The sequence below is a fragment of the Peromyscus californicus genome, unplaced genomic scaffold (genome assembly GCF_007827085.1).
Source record: "Peromyscus californicus insignis strain IS unplaced genomic scaffold, ASM782708v3 Scaffold_13__1_contigs__length_99412109, whole genome shotgun sequence".
NCBI lineage: Eukaryota > Metazoa > Chordata > Mammalia > Rodentia > Cricetidae > Peromyscus > Peromyscus californicus.
The window spans coordinates 5,545,108-5,557,155 of record NW_026294424.1 but is presented as its reverse complement, the minus strand read 5'-3'; positions in this window follow the sequence as shown (position 1 = coordinate 5,557,155).

The window sequence follows — 12,048 nt, the reverse complement described above, 5'->3', positions numbered from 1 at the left end:
CTGTAAATCAGTATGTAAACTCTAGAACCTGCAAGGCCAGTTTGTGATAAGGTGTACTGACTAGCTTAATGTCAACCTGACACAAACTAAAGTCATTTTGGAAGAGGGAAACTCAGTTGAGAAAGTGCCCCCACTAGATTGTGCCATGGGTAAGCCTGTAGTGCATTTTTCTTGATTGATGTGGAAGGGTCCAGCTCAATGTGGGGGCTCCACATTGAGCTGGTGGTCCTGGGTGCTATAAAAGGTCAGGCTGCACAAGCCATGAGGAGCAAGTCAGTAAGCACCACTCCTCCAAGGCCTCTGCATCAGCTCCTGCCTCCATGTTCCTGCCCTGACTTCCCTGGATGATAGACTACAGGTGTATGATGAAATTACCCCTTTCTTCCCCGAGTTGCTTTTAATCATGATGTTTTATCACAGCAATAGAAACCTAGCTAAGACACAAGGTAGCAGCCCCATGGGCACTGCTGGGGTGGTATCTGTGCAGGTTGATGCATTCCCCTGTTCTATACCATTATCTCAAGAGGCAGAGGCATCACTATGAGTTTGAGGCTAGCCTGGTCTACATACACAGTGAGTTCCAGGCCAGCCAGGACTACATTGTATGTGTGTGTGTGTGTGTGTGTGTGTGTGTGTGTGTGTGTGTGTGTGTGTGTGGTGGATGGTGAGGGAGGAAGAAGGAGGAAGGGAGAAAGAGACAGAGAGAAGTTCCTTCAGTTCCTTCCTTGGCAGCTGTTGCAATGGATGCCAAACTATTGGAATGAAGAGCATTGGGATACCCTGCTCATGCCCTGGGAATGTTCCCCAGAACAATCATAGAAAAGGTAATAACATAAAGCTGTTTAAAAGATACGCCATATAAAAACCGACATATGGACCAATGGAATGGAATTGAAGACCCTGACATTAATCCACACACATATGAACACCTGATTTTTGACAAAGAAGCCAAAACTATACAATGGAAAAAAGAAAGTATCTTCAACAAATGGAGCTGGCATAACTGGATGTCAACATGTAAAAGATTGCAAATAGATCCGTATCTGTTACCATGCACAAAACCATGAAGTCCAACTGGATCAAAGACCTCAACATAAATCCAGTTACATTGAACTTGATAAATGAGAAAGTAGGAAATACTCTTGAACACATTGGCACAGGAGATCACTTCCTAAATATAATACCAACAGCACAGACACAGAGAGCAACAATTAATAAATGGAGCCTCTTGGAACTGAGAAGCTTTTGTAGGGCAAAAGATACAGTCAATAAGACAAAAAAAAAAGAAAAAAAAACCAGCCTACAGAATGGGAAAAGATCTTCACCAACCCCACATCTGACAGAGAACTGATCTCCAAAGTATATAAAGAACTCAAGAAACTAGACATCAAAATACTGAACAATCCACTTAAAAAATGGGCTACAGAGCTAAACAGAGAATTCTCAAAAGGAGAATCTCAAATGGCTGAAAGACATTTAAGAAAATGCTAAACATCCTTAGTCATCAGAGAAATGCAAATCAAAACGACTCTGAGATACCACCTTACACCTGTCAGAATGGCTATGATCAAAAACACTAATGACAGTCTATGCGGAGCAAGGGGAACGAACACTCCTCCACTGTTGGTGGGAGTGCAAACTTGTACAACCACTGTGGAAATCAGTATGGTGGTTTCTCAGAAAATTGGGTATCGATCTACCTCAAGACTCAGCCATACCACTCTTGGGCATATACCCAAGAAATGCTCAATCATACCACAAAGATACATGCTCAACTATGTTCATAGCAGCATTATTGGTAATAGCCAGAACCTGGAAACAACGTAGATGCCTGTCAACTGAAGAATGGATTAAGAAAATGTGGTACATATACACAATGGAGTACTACTAAGCAGAGAAAAACAATGACATCATGAAATTTGCAGGCAAATGAATGGAACTAGAAAATATCATCCTGAGTGAGGTAACCCAGACTCAGAAGGACAAACATGGTATGTACTCATAAGTGGATACTAGATATAAAGCAAAGGACAAACAGACTGCAACCCACAGATTCCAGGGAGGCTACCTAACAGGGAGGACCCTAGGATGACTGTGGCTTATAATAAGTTTTCACTTTGCCCAATCACTGGGCAAGCTTTAGTGATAAGAATTTGTACCGTGGGGCTGGAGAAATGGCTCAGAGGTTAAGAGCACTGACTGCTCTTCCAGAAGTCCTGAGTTCAATTCCCAGCAACCACATGGTGGCTCACAACCATCTGTAATGAGATTTGGTGCCCTCTTCTGGCCTGCAATCATACATGCTGTACACATAATAAATAAATAAATCTTAAAAAAAAAAAAAGCATTTGTACCGTATCAAGCTGATGAAAGAATATGCTGGCTGTACTTTCAGGAGGGGAGGCTAAAATCTTATTAGATTATGGATTAGCCTATAGAAAAATGTCTGCCGTAAATCAAACAGTGAAGGGGAAGATGAATAAGAATCTCACACAACTTAAGTAAAACATAGCTCTCTGAACAGATGAAGATAGGTTTCTTCTGTATCCCAGAATCTAATCAATATTTATATGTATAATCCAGCTATTATTTGGCTTAAAAGGGCTTATTGGGAAATGTTATCATTTTTACTATTTTCTACAGAGAAAATATTTTCCAGTTTCAAATAACCCTGGATTCTTGAATTATAACCTGCTTTTATGTTCAAGCTATCTGTGTATTATTTCTCCTGCAGTTATACATAAAATGTTTCTACATTCAAAAAAAGGACAAATACTATAGAATTGTATTACATGAAATATACAGAATATACAGACTCATAGAGACAGAAAAATTAGACATTATCTCAAGATGGAGAAGAAAGAAATATAGAGCAATGATTTCCTAAGTACAGAGTTTCTGTTTTGTGTGATAGAAAAGCCCCACAAATGGACAGTAGTATCAGGACATAATGTCATGAATGTAATAAATCAATACAATTAATGTAATTAATGAATATCATAGTTATTAAATGAATACTGCGAATGTAATCAATGAATACCACAAATGTAATTAATATCATGAGTGTAATTAATGAATATTATGAATGTGATTAATATCTTGAATGTAATTCTTTTTTTTTTAAGAGTCTACTGCTCTTTTTAAGATTTATTCATTTATTATGTATACAGTGTTCTGTTTGCATGTATCCCTGCATGCCAGAAGAGGGAGCCAGACCTCACTACAGATGGTTGTGAGCCACCATATGGGTGCTGGGAATTGAATTCAGGACCTCTGGAAGAACAGCCAGTGTTCTTAACCTCTGAGCCATCTCTCCAGCTCCTTGAATGTAATTCATGCCACTGAATTGGGAACTTAAAAATGATTACAATTGCAAATATTATGTTTATTTAAAAAAATAAGGTAGAATGTAATCACCATACATTATATGTGTGTATGAAATTGAAGACAGCGATGTTCTAAAATAGAAAGTGGTGATGATGTCATGGGCCTATGAGGATGCTGGACTAAAGTCTGTCAAATTGTGCAAACAGGCAAATTGTATACTATGTGAATTATTTGTCAATAAAGATTTTATAAAACGTTAAAAAAAGTGTTTGATAACTATGCTAAATGTGATGATTTGATTGATAAGATACAAACCTTAGAACGATTTACTATTGATAAGATACAAGCCTTAGAAGAACAGCAGATAGCTCAGAGGGAAAGGGGTCAAGGAAATGTCACAGAACCTGGAGCATGTAGGTAGCTCCTAGGGGGAGGAGAGGAGGTCCCAGAAGGGACTGAGGATCCATGAGGGAGCAGAGGGGGTAAGTGTCGTGGTAAAAAGAATTTCAATCCAGGCATCCCCAAGTGGACTGGGAGACTTGTCAGAGAGAAATGTCCCAAATCACAGAGGAGAGGCATCCCTTTCCACATCATGGGGGCCCGGTAGGACGAGGGGAAGTTTTCTGAAACACTGGTGTGGCTCCTATAGTAAAAGAAGGCAAATCAGGGGGCTCTGTGTGCCACTTACCCAGTAGAAGGGGAGAGACAAATGGTAAAACAGGTAGAGGAGAAAACAGCTGGAGCGGTGCAAGTGTCTTAGTAAGTAAAATTGCCCATGTGGTAGGGCCCCGAAGTGTTGTGGGATATTTGATCACACTGTGAATCCCAGGATTGCGTTAATTAAATAAAATTTACCTTAGGTCAAGAGGCAGAGCCAGCAACTAGTTGACAGGAAGTAGAAGGGAGGGACTTTGAGTTTGGCAGTCTCTTTGGTTTGGAATGGAGTTCTCTTTCTAAGATGTCAGCTACCCAGGAAGGTCAGCTAGTTGCTCCTCAGTATCTCTGAGCTAGCAAGTTTTTTTACCCCCCAGCCTCTGACTCTGAGTCTTTAATGATAAAATCCTAAGATATAAATCTAGAATAAAACAACACCAAAGTGTTGCTGTGTGTCGCAGCACAGGTGTATGTGGAAAGAAGACTCAGAAGCATCTTAAGAATGAATCTAGCCTTTCATGGCTGCAGGGGGTGTCTAGCCTCGAAGGACTGAAGGACTTTCCCTTCACCTAGGGCTTTTTTATTTTCTCTCTATTTACAGTTTAATCAGTTAATTTCCTTATCTTCAAAGCAACCTGAAAGGAGCTCCCAAAGATAAAATGCCAAGTGCAAATTCCTTGATTCCTCAGGTACCACGATTTTCCAGGTTTCCTGAACCAAGTTTGGCATAGGCCTTTTTTTTGTTTGTTTTTTTGTTTTTGTTTTTCGAGACAGGTTTTCTCTGTGTAGCTTTGCGCCTTTCCTGGAACTCACTTGGTAGCCCAGGCTGGCCTCGAACTCACAGAGATCCACCTGGCTCTGCCTCCCGAGTGCTGGGATTAAAGGCGTGTGCCACCACCGCCTGACTGGTTGTGGTGGCGCACGCCGGTAGGATTTGCTGAAGGAGGCGGAGGCAGGAGGATCACGAGTTCGAGGCCAGCCTGGGCATAGGCCTTTGATCCTTGGGAGATTCTCATACAAGATTCACTAGAGCAATAAGAGAAACAAAAGGTGTCAGTAAAACAAAGGATGGATTAGGGCTAGGTGCTACTCTCTGGAGCCAGGCCAAGAGTAGCTCAGCAAGAATACAGCCACACCAAAGGAAGTATGCCCACATGGTGGGCAGTCCCCAAAGGGCACAGGAGGGAGATAGGACACTTACTGAGTAGGTGAGAAGAGATGGATGGTTAGTTAAGGTGAAGAGAAGAAATGGTTGAAGAGGTAGACTCTAGAATCAAACCTGTGGGTGGCAAAAGCCAGCAGAACCCAATGATCCATCCATCCCTTAGGACAGTCAGATCAGCAGCTTGGTTCAGAGTGGCCATTTCCTTGGAGAGAGAACTCACTAAGCCACTCCCAGTGTTTCAGCACCAGATGAATAAGGAAAAGAGGAAAGAAAGAAAGAAAGAAAGAAAGAAAGAAAGAAAGAAAGAAAGAAAGAAGGAAGGAAGGAAGGAAGGAAGGAAGGAAGGAAGGAAGGAAGGAAGGGAGGAAGGAAGGAGGGAAGGAAGGAAAGAAAGAAAGAAAGAAAGGAAGAAAGAAAGAAAGAAAGAAAGAAAAGAAAGAAAGAAAGAAAGAAAGAAAGAAAGAAAGAGGAAGGAAAGGAAAGGACATGGGTGCTCTTAGGTATGATGGAGGAGAAAATTTAGTGTAGACATGTGGGAGAGCATAGTCAGAGGCAGGGATATCTCGGAGAGTCCAGAGTGGATATGACCAGACTGAGCTGGACCATGTGGGAGAGGGAAAGGGGAAGGGAGAGGGGGAAGAGGAGAACCAGGTGCAGCAGCCAGGAGGCCAAAGCTACAAAAAGGACAGATAACCAAAAATGTCTGGATTATATAGGGAAGAGTCTCTGGGAGAAGGGCATCCCAGCCCCTGGGCTGGAGAATTCAGGGTAGAGGACAGGTTATGTGAGCCCTGCCCTGTAACAGGTAAGGACTGAGGGATTCTGGGAAAACCTGAAAACCAGGTCCAGCTTTGATATGTTAAATAGGCACCTCAGCCTTTTTTCCCCTGGATTTGAAACTTAACAGAAAGTATGCAACTTTCTGTTTGATTTTACGCAGGAAGTCATAGCTCAGTTTGCTTTGACTCTTACAGAAGACTTTGGTCTTGGACTTTTAGGCAGTGTTGGAACCATTTGGGATACTTCTGGAGGTAGATCAAATGCACTGTGAAATGGATGTAAGTCTTCAGGAGCCAAGGGAAAATTCTATGATATGCATATGAAGTACCCCACCCCACCCTAAAGGCTCATGTATTCAGATCTGATTCTAGTTCTATGGTTCTCAACCTTTCTACTGTTTCTGACCCTTTAATACAGTTCCTCAAGTTGGGGTGACTCCCAACCATAAAATTATTTTCATTGCTACTTCATAACTGTAACGTTGCTACTGTTATGAATTGTAATGTAAATATCTGTGTTTTCTGACGGTCTTAGGTGACCCCTGTGAAAGGGTTTTGTTCCACCCACCCCCCCACCTCCCATCCCCCACCCGCAAAGGGGTTTCAACTCACAGTTTGAGAACCACTGTTCTAGGTGGTGGCACTATTGAGAAATGATTGGATTCTGAGGATGTTAAACATAAGCCCTGAATGGGTAATTAGGAGTTTAGTTAAGGAAGGAGGGCATTCAGGGTATGCTTTTAAAGAACATACCTTATCCCTGGACCTTTTTTTCCTCTCTTGGTCTCTGTAGGAAATAATTCATTATAATCCATTTTTAGTATCAGGTGCACTTAGAGCTCATCAAAGAATCATACGATGATAAGCTTAGGGCACTAAGCCATGTAGGCATGGCGGTGGCAGCCAGTAATACAACCCAGATGCTGCATCCACGTGGAGAGTTTATTATAATAGAGAGATGAAGAGAAAGATAGGAAAGAGAGAGACAGAGAGAAAGAGAGAAAAGAGAGGTCAAGGGTGTGCACCTTGTGGGAGGAAAAGTGGAAGAGAGAGAGGAAGGGGAGGAGTTTTCCTTAGAATGAGGCTTTTCCATTAGAATGCAGGGTGGCACCAAGGGGTGGGATTTCTAGAGGTCAGAATATTAACATTCCTCTGTCTTGATTATTATAAAAAAGGTGACTTATGGGAGCAAGTCAGGGAACAAGGGCACTGAATTCTGGAAGCTACTTCAAGCTGACAAGGGGCGAAGTGGGGAGGGGGAAGCCGGGAGTCACACATCGCGGCAGGAGATCTCAGGCATCTGTTCCTTGAGGGAGCTGAGGAGGCAGGTTGCAACAGTGGTATTCCAGGAGCTTGGGGGGGAAGTGGCATGCTAAATCAGGAGTACAGAAACCATGGCATCTGCTGTTTCTCTGGAGGTCAGGTGGGAACAGCAAATCTGCAAAATATGCTTGAAAAATAGGTGGGGTCAAAAATAGGCTCTGGAGAGTGTTAGTTTTCATCAGACCAGATTTCTTAATACAGTGGCAGAACTTTTCCCTGGAACCTGTAGGTATCTATAAGACAGCTGGAATAGATTTTGAACAGGAAATTTATTAATGAGCTATCAAGGTGCTTGTAGTCTTGGGTCATCAAACACTGTCAGATCTGAGAAGGATAAATTTAAGAAGAACTGAGAGGGGGACCTGTGAGTTTTATATAGAGAACTGAGAAAGCAGCTGAAGCAAAGCCTGGTCATCAAATGGAATCAGAGATCTGAGAAGTCTAAATCATATCTGAATGCAGATCAAGCATCTTTCAAATTTGTTAAAAATGACAGAAACCAGTGCATGCCCAGTTAGCCATACCCACATCTCCACATTGTTGGCAGAAGTATCAGAACAGCATCAATCTTTGACCCATCAGGACCATGAGGTGGGAGCTTTTCCCGTGGAAGAGGGACATAGGGAAGATTGGTTTTAATTTGTCTAAGCAAAAGGGGTACAATCAATTCCCCGATATCCTGCTGTTTGTCCACAGTTTGGGCTGGGTCCCGGCAGCAGGTGTCACATTTGGGCAACTTGCCTAGAGGTCAGTGTTATCATCGTCCAGATGGAGACATCTTTGGAGACCTTGGGTCACTGTTAGGATCTGGGAATCTCTGTCTGATATAATAAGGGTTTGTTGTTGTTGTTGTTGCTGTTTTTTCGAGACAGGCTTCTCTGTGTAGCTTTGGTGCCTGTCCTGGATCTCACTCTGTAGACCAGACTGGCCTTGAACTCATAGAGATCCGCCTGGCTTTGCCTCCCAAGTGCTGGGATTAAAGGCATGTACCACCACCACCTGGCTATAATAAGCTTTCTTGATTAACATTTTAAGTGCCATATTCTGCAGATCTCTGAGCATTTGAGGACTGCCTGTCTATTAGGTATGAATGGCTGACTACTACCTAGTATCCCTAAGTCTCCCATATCTTAGCAGCTTCCATAAGTCTAGGACTTGCTGTCTCCTAAGAAGGCAAAGAAGAGTGACAGGGAAAAGATCCCAAGGCCAAATGAGAACAGGAGAATAGGGGCTTGTGAGTCAGGGTGCAGCCCAACTCAGAGAAAAGGACCCTCTGAAAAAAGAAAAAGACCCTCTTGATGGACTCTATGCCAGGGTTTCCATTCCTAAGCTAGCCCTCCAGCCTATCCTGGGAATAGGGAGCACAGGACGATATATTCTCCATAGCTGCTTCAAGCTGAAATAGGGTGTAGGTGGTCGGAACTCTGGCTTAGTTGTAGAGAAAGGAAATAATTATTTAGCTAGGCTGGTCCACATCACATAGACAAGAATCTCTCCTGGCATCCATAGCAGGGAAAGTGCTGCAGGTTGTGGTCCACAACTGTTGCTTCAATATTTCTGCCAGCCTGCTGAAACATAGACTAGAGAAAAGAGTTAAAATTTATGAATTTATGCCGGGCGGTGGTGGTGAACGCCTTTAATCCCAGCACTCAGGAGACAGAACCAGGCAGATCTCTGTGAGTTCGAGGCCAGCCTGGTCTCCAAAGCGAGTTCCAGGAAAGGCGCAAAGCTACACAGAGAAACCCTGTCTCGAAAAAACAAAACAAACAAAACAAAAACAAAAACAAAAAATTATGAATTTATTTGGAAACTTTTGGCCCATGGTCTTAATAATTGGTAAGAGCAGGAATCCCAAGACCAGGAGAGAGAAAAAATACCATCCTTAGGAATAAACAAGTGAAGAAAAAATAAAAGTTTTAGATAAATTAGTATATCAATCAGTACTGAAATCCAAATCGTGGAAAAGCAGGTAATGAGTAGCCAAGGAAAATCTAAAATCCTGAGATTGTGACCTAAAGTGTATCAGAATTGTATTAATGTTAAGATCTGAAATTTTAAAATCTTAATATAATGATACCACCTGCATGTGGTTCCACTGGTGCCCTGGAGGGGAGTGCATACCTCTCCAGGCCCTACCCACATGAGCAGCTGCAGAGGAATGAACTACAGGCCATGACTGGACTTTTGCCCTCTCAGATGGCTGGAGCCTGAGAGAGGCAGCTGGTGAATGCCAGGCCAAGGCCAGAGGACTTTTCTTCAGCCTATAAAACAATGGTGAAACAAGGGGAAGTGGGAGGCAATTTCCTAACCTCCTTCCATACCAACGGTCTGTACGCCTGGTGCCCAGCCCATGCTGCCCTTAGTAAAGATGGGAGTGAGGTCATATGATCTGCCCATTTTAACCTTAGCCAAGATGGCGGCTAGACCACATGGTGCCCTTATTTAGGATGGTGCCTTGATCATGTGATTGCCCTTATTTAAGATAGAGCTGGCCGGGTGGTGGTGGTGCACACCTTTAATCCCAGCACTCGGGAGGCAGAGCCAGGCGGATCTCTGTGAGTTCGAGGCCAGCCTGGTCTACAGAGCAAGATCCAGGGCAGGCACCAAAACTACACAGAGAAACCCTGTCTCGAAAAACCAAAAAAAAAAAAAAAAAAGATGGAGCTGCCTGATCACATGATCACTCCTATCAAATATAGCACCTGACCACCTACCTGTTCATGTGAGGTTTTTTTCCCCCAAAATAAACTGAGCAGATAAGGAACAGATAAATTGAACCATTTAAAATCAGTCAGAAAGAAATATAGATGGCCATATCAATCATACAAAGAAATATAGATGGCCATATTAATCATACATTTCCATTTGCACATAGGAAATAGACTTTGTGAAAGAAAGACGGAGAAGTAGCAGTGCAGCCAGGTGGGAGAGAGGGACCCCTCCAACCCCCCAGGCTACAGCATGGTGTGAGCAGCTGCAGGGGAAGGAACCCAAGCCATGGGTCGGTGGCAGTGGTGGGGGCAGGGGGCCGTAGGCTCATTTTTCCACAATGAGGTATAAGGCTCAGCAGGCTGACCTCCGGTGTCCCAGGGGATGAGTGTGGGCCAACAATAATGGCACAAGATAGCCAATGGACTGTCATCACAAAGGTTACAGGCCATCTCCATATGCCGTTGCATAGGGATGGGGGCCAAAGGGCTATGAGCCCAAAAGACACGTGGTACCAGAAAGCAAAAAGAGATGAATCTGACCTCCAGCGTCCCAGAGAGTCAGTGAGGACTAATGAACAGCACAAGATAGCCAATGGCTATGGACTGTGGAATTGAGTGTGCACAAGCCATTTCCATATGCTGTTGCATAGGGATGGGGGCGCGGGAAGAGGCTTAGAGCCCGAAAGACACATGGTACCAGTGAGCAAAACAAGAAAAATCCTCACTTGTGGAAAAATGGCCAGAAGGGAAGGGAGGAATCTTACCGATCTGATAGGGTGAAGAGTGTCCAGTGGTGCTCCAGCCTGAAAAATGGCGGGTGGTACAGGATCCCAGAGTTCCTTAGACTGCTGGCAGGCAGAGAAAGCAACGGGATTGCCTGGTGACATTGGGGGGTGTCACTGAATAATAATTCAATGCTATGAATTATTGCGCAGGAGGACCCCCAAGGGCATCCTTGTACAGGGAAACATGCTGGGCAGATGCAGCAGCGGGCTGGACAGATACATGCCATTTGAGCATGGCAGGGGTGGTGGCGGCCAGTAATTCACAACCCAGACGCTGCATCCACATGGAGAGTTTATTATAATAGAGAGGTGAAGGAAAGAGATGATAGGAAAGAGAGACAGAGAGAGAGAGAAGGAGAGAGAGAGGGAGGGAGGGAGGGAGGAGAGAGAGAGAGAGAGAGAGAGAGAGAGAGAGAGAGAGAGAGAGAGGTTGAGGGTGCACACTGGCTGGGAGGAAAAGCAGAAGAGAGAGAGGGGAAGGGAAAAGCAGAAGAGAGAGAGGGGAAGGGGAGGAGCTTTTCCTTAGAATGAGGCTTACATCAGGATGTGAGGCAGTACCAAGGGTAGGATTTCTAGGGACAGGTCAGAATATTAACACTTGTGTTCTGAATCAATAGAATGGGGATTTGGGAAGGGGGCTATTCTAGACAAATGCAAAGATTGTACCTCTCTGAAGTACCAGCCTATGGGAAAAAGAAGGCAGGAAGCTTTCATGACCAGGGACTTTGAAAATCACTATCTCCTGTCAAAGTAGGGTGCCAGCCATTTTTTGCCTTTTCTCTAAGTTGATGTCCACCATTTCTGCAGAATCAAAAAACAAAAACTGCTCAGCTTTCTCTAGTCTCTTGAATGTATTACAATTAAGGGTCTTGTTTCTCAGTCTTTGAGCCTCTGGACAGCCATGAGGAGACATTTTGCTTCACCACATATTCCTGGCATGATGCTCTGCCTCACCACACAAGGCCCAGAGGCATAGGAGCCAGGTGCCTATAGACTGAAACTTAAGGTTTTTCTCCCTCAAACATTTTGTTACCCAGAGAAAAATAGTTCCAGTGCAGTTTCATCTTCAAATACAAAAAACTCTAGAGCAGCAGTTATCAACCTGTGGGTCACTACCCCTTTGGAAGTCTTATGTCAGATATCCTGCATATCAGATATTTACAGTTCATAACAGTATCAAAATTACAGTTGTGAAGTAGCAACAAAATAATTTTATGGTTGGGGGTCACCATAACACGAGGAACTGTATTGAAGGGCCACAACATTAGGAAGGTTGAGAACCACTGATCTAGAGTGAAGGATGC